Source organism: Pteropus medius, unplaced genomic scaffold (assembly GCF_902729225.1).
Source record: "Pteropus medius unplaced genomic scaffold, Ma_sr-lr_union100, whole genome shotgun sequence".
Taxonomy (NCBI): domain Eukaryota; kingdom Metazoa; phylum Chordata; class Mammalia; order Chiroptera; family Pteropodidae; genus Pteropus; species Pteropus medius.
The window spans coordinates 26,667,750-26,672,823 of NW_024340696.1; positions in this window are offsets into that span (position 1 = coordinate 26,667,750).

A 5,074-nucleotide genomic window follows, 5' to 3' on the forward strand; every position below is an offset into this window, starting at 1 on the left:
AAAAAAAAAAAACTTGGCAAGCCAGAAGGCAATGAAGTGATTTATTTAAAATATTAGAAAACTCAGACTTCACAATACCATCAGGTCACTTGAATTTTTGGTATTGGTGAAGCCAATCAGGTCTAAGAAAAAAAATGGGAACAAGAGTAAATGGTAAGGCTTAGATGCAAAGAACTGGGGTGGACTTGAAAGCCAAAGTGATGTGGATATGCCTCTTGAAATCAGGTCATCAATAAGCAAGAACTCCAATCCCCCAAAAACTGTTTTCCAGAGCCTGACCAGGTCAGAGACTGCATTTGCTAAATCATTTTCAGCAAAATTGCAGTACCCATCCAAGCACCTATCCCTGGTGTCTCAAAGACGTAGACTGAGTGATGCAGATTCAGTGATAATAACCAAATTAAGAAGGATAGTCCCTATGACTCCATCTATTGTGGCATTAGGAGACACAAGGAAGAAACTGAACAAAGAATCTCCTGATGTAGAGGACAGAAACCTAGAAGGAGGAGCCAAAGTAGCTAACAGCCATTTCATGCTGCTCCTATCTGAGATGTTGGTTGGTTTGGAGCAAGTCCTGAGTAGATGGTGGAAAAATGTGCCAAGCAGTGTTATTTAGCAGAGCTTTAACCCTTTCATAATAACCATCATTTCCCAAAAGCCTCCCCTAGTAAATATACAACCTAGTAATACACAGTGAATTTGGCATGCACATATAGTTTCAAGACAAATGATCCCCAACTCCCCTTTTCCATGTAGAGTGCCATTCCTAGATCCCTTCTATAAAAACATTTGGGAATCACTGGGAAGAGGGGTGAGAGGAGAGGAGATGCAATCTGGAGATTCTCCTTGTTCATCCACCCTCTTTACATCCTTGTGCTGTTTGCCCACACCAGAGTAATTAATTCTCCAAATTCATAGGAGAAAAGCAGTGGGAAAGAACATCTGTATAAGTGTGTGTGGTGGGGGCGGTGTTGAATTTTAATTGATCAGAGTCCCTGGGTTGTACATTAAACACTGTGCTTTATTTAGTGGAGAACAGCCAGGACATAAAGAGGATTTTAAAAATCCAAGGTCAAGCCCTTTGTATCTCAGCTCCTATTATATTAGTGACAATAGCACTACGAATGAATGTAGAAAATGAGGTATTAATGAGAGAAAAAAGGGGAGAAATAACTGGTCCCCTCTGGAAACGGGAATGACTGAAAGGCCTTTTATTGTGGGCCTCTACCTCTAAATGTACACAATTACAGTGACCAGAAAACTTCTCCTAACTTATTCTGATTACTCTTCTGTTTCAGAAGTGAAAACAGGGTAAGACAGTAATTTTCAATCCTGCCTATCTACTCTGTGGTTGTCTACAATCATTCCGGAAATTACAATTGTTGAATTGTTTTTCAGTTCCAATGCTGTTGGGTAAATCTTTTGAATATAATCCTGATATTTAAGTTAGGGCAATGGAAGAATTACTACAATATCTAGCTAAAATGGGCTTACTATTCCTTTTAAAGGTTTGAAATATTTTTTATAATATTTTTTATTTTTCAATTATAGTTGGCATACAATATTATATTAGTTTTAGGTGCACAATATAGTGATTAGATACCTATTTAACTCACAAAGTAATCACCCCAATAAATCTAGGTCCCCTCCACCACTCTATATAATTATTACAATATTGACTATATTCTTTAAGCTATACTTTATATCTCCATGACTATTTTGTAACTACCAATTTGTACTTCTTAATCCCTTCCCCTTTTTCGACAAGTCCCCCAACCTCCTCCAATCTGGTAACCTTAAAATGTTGTGTATCTATGAATTTTTTTAAATTATTATTTTGTTCTTTAGATTTCACAGGTACATGAAATCATATGGAATTTGTCTTTATCTGACTTACTCTACTCAGCACAATACCCTCTAGTTCCATCATGAAATATCCTTTTCCATCCCTTTGCTTTCTATATGTGTGTGTCTTTTAATCTGAAGCAAGTCTCTTGTAGGCAGCCTAGGTAAGGGTCTTGTTTTTCATCCAGTCACCCTAACTTTTGATTGGAGCATTCAATTCTTTTTTATTTGAAGTACTTGTTGATAGATATGTAGTTATTGCCATTCTTTATCAATATTTTTAATACTTGTGTTTTTCTTCTTCTTAAAGAAATCCCTCCAACATTTCCTGTAATACTGGCTTGGTGGTGATGCACTCCTTTAGCTTTTTTTTTTTTTTTTTTTTTGGTCTGGGAAGCTCTTTATCTGTCCTTTGATTCTAAATGATAGCTTTTCTGAGTAATCTCGGTTGTAGGATCTTGCTTTTCATCACTTTGAATATTTTGTGCCAAGACCTTCTGTCCTGCAAAGTTTCTATTGAGACTCTACTGATAGTCTTATGGGAGCTCTCTCGTAGGTAACTGATTGCTTTTCTCTTGTTGCTTTTAAGATTCTCTCCCAAATATTGTATTCTTCATTCCTGACTGGTTCCCTTTTATATTTTCCATCTCTATTTTTATGTTTTCTATCTTTGTTAAAATTCTGAGTTCGTCTACTCTTCCCAAGTTCACTGGGCATCCTTATAACCAGTGTTTTGAACTCTGCATCTAGTACATTGCTTGTCTCTATTTTACTGAGTTCTTTTCCTGGAGCTTTGTTCTGATCTTCCTTGGGGGACATGTTTGTCTTCCCATTTTGGCTGCCTCCCTGTGTCTGTTTCTATGTATTAGGTAGGGCTCCTAAGTCTCCTAGTTTTAGTAGAGTTGCCCTATGTAGTAGATGTCCTGTGGGGCCCAGTGTCACAGTCTTCCACGGTCACCTGAGCGAGATGCTCAAGGTGTGTCCCTTATGTGAGTTGTGTGTGCCCTCCTGTTATAGTTGAGCCTTGGTTGCTGTTTGCATACCAGTGGGAGGGACTGACCCTTGGGCTGATTGGTTGAGAGGACTGGCCAGTGAGGGGCTGACCCTATGGAGCAGGATTCACTGTAGCAGGGTTCTGGTGCCTGCCAGCCTGCCCTTCGGGTGTGTCCTCCTCAGATGCAGCCCTGAGTGGTGCCCTGGCTCCAGTACTAGTCCAAGTGGGCCACTGGGTGTGCCGGCCCAAGGGCCTCCTAGGAGGGGTCTGGCTGCAGGCCAAGTTCAGCCACAGCCTGTGCTCTTCTAGGGCCATCTGGTAAGAGTCACCAAGCAATCCGCAGATGGCTGCCACCTATGCTGGACTTATAGGTACCTTGAGAGGCCAAGCCAGGAACCAAGGCCAGCTGCACCTAGTGTGGGGCTTGGGGCTGCTCAGCAAGAGGCATGGGGCATGCCAAGACGAGATGCTGCTTCTTTGGATTTTGTGAGCCTTTGAAAGATTTTAGGAAAGTCTGCAGCAAGAGCCAAAAGAGCCATCTGTATGGAATAAACCACTGGAAGTGGCTTGGGTGGGTTCACAAGTTGGGATAGGCAGAGTCTCAGGGAATCACTTGGGCAGGACCACTTTGTATTATCCAGGTTGATACTCAGGTATGGTGAGGCCTATGTCCGCATGCTGGGAGTGGGGAGGGCTCAACAAAGGAACAATGGACACTGACAGCACTTCTGTCAAGGAGAAAGCCATCCATCCAGCCCTCATCCTGAAGCCCAACAACTCGGTGTCTCCCCATATGTCCCTGGTACGCCTTAAGCAGCTGCCCCAGCGCTGAAGTTTAGTGAGTGAGTCCATCAGCAAGTAAGCCCAGGCGTGGCCCTTTAAAAGGAATGCCTGCAACTCCCACAACTCAACGTCTCACTCGGCCACAATCTCTACTGGTTTTCATGACCAGATGGTGGGGACTTCTCTTTCCAGCACTGGAACCTTGGGCTGGGGAGCTCATTGTGGGGCCAGGTCCCCTCGCTCCTCAGGTCGGGGAGGGGCTACGCAGCCAACATAACCCTCCCGATTCTCTATTGCCAGATACGGTTGGCATACTGGCCATTTCACATCTCTGCCCCTGCTACCAGTTTCAAGGTTACCTGTTATGTTCATCCCTCGTTGTAGGACTTCTGTTCAGCCAGACCTCAGGTGACTCCCAGTGATGGTTGCTCTGTAATTTCGTTAAAATTTTGGTGTTGAGAGGAGGTGTGCACAGCATCTACCTTCTATACCATCTTGACTCCCCTTTCTGAAACATTTTGATTGTATTTGGGTACTAGGATGTATTTTTTAAAGTATCTGTTTATCATAGGAAAAACAGGTTTTAAAATCATTACTGAGAACCTCCACACTTTAAGAAGCATGAATCAGTCATATTACCTATTAAAAGCCCTTTTAACTTACAAAGAGACAAAAAAAAAATTACTGGTCATTAAATGTGTTTGCTATATGTATGACTAATGTTTATTTTACCCAGTGTATTAGTTTAGAACCAAACTTGGTGTAGTTGTAACTTTTATGTGCTACATGTTTAATTTAGCATAGGCCAATGTCCTTTTTATAATCAATAAAATCATTTATGGAATTATTACAAGATAAGCAGAGAAGACCAGTGGGAAAATATTTGATTAGGCATCCCAAGTCTCAATTTTTGAGTTGTCTATCAAACAATGGCTCAGTCATAAATATGGAGCTTTATGGTGTTCTGCTTCCTTAGTTAAGAAGATAGAAAATAAGTTATACACTTTTTAGAGGGAATCCATGCAGTAGAGAGAAGGTAGGGACCTATTCAGCTCTAGGAGATTTCATGACCAGATGACCTCTAAGGTTTCTTCTAGCTCAGAAAATACATGTACTTGGAAAATAATTTTTTCCATTTTAAATTGTTACATAGGTTACTAGTATATTTTTGCTTTTACATTTCATTGCTGGTGATGTCTATTAGTTATCTGATGTTAAGTCTTTGGTCAGAAATGTAACCCAACTACAACGCTGTTCTGAGAACACATTTCACTTTATAAGGAGCACATTGCAATAAAAAGCAGAGGCCATCCAGACATTCAAAAATACTGGTCCCATTAGAAGTAACATTACCAACTAAACTCTGGTGTTATTCACCAGAGTGAATTTAGAGTTACACTTTAGGATAGCTGATGCTATTCCTAACTATCAAATCCAACAACAACAAAAAAA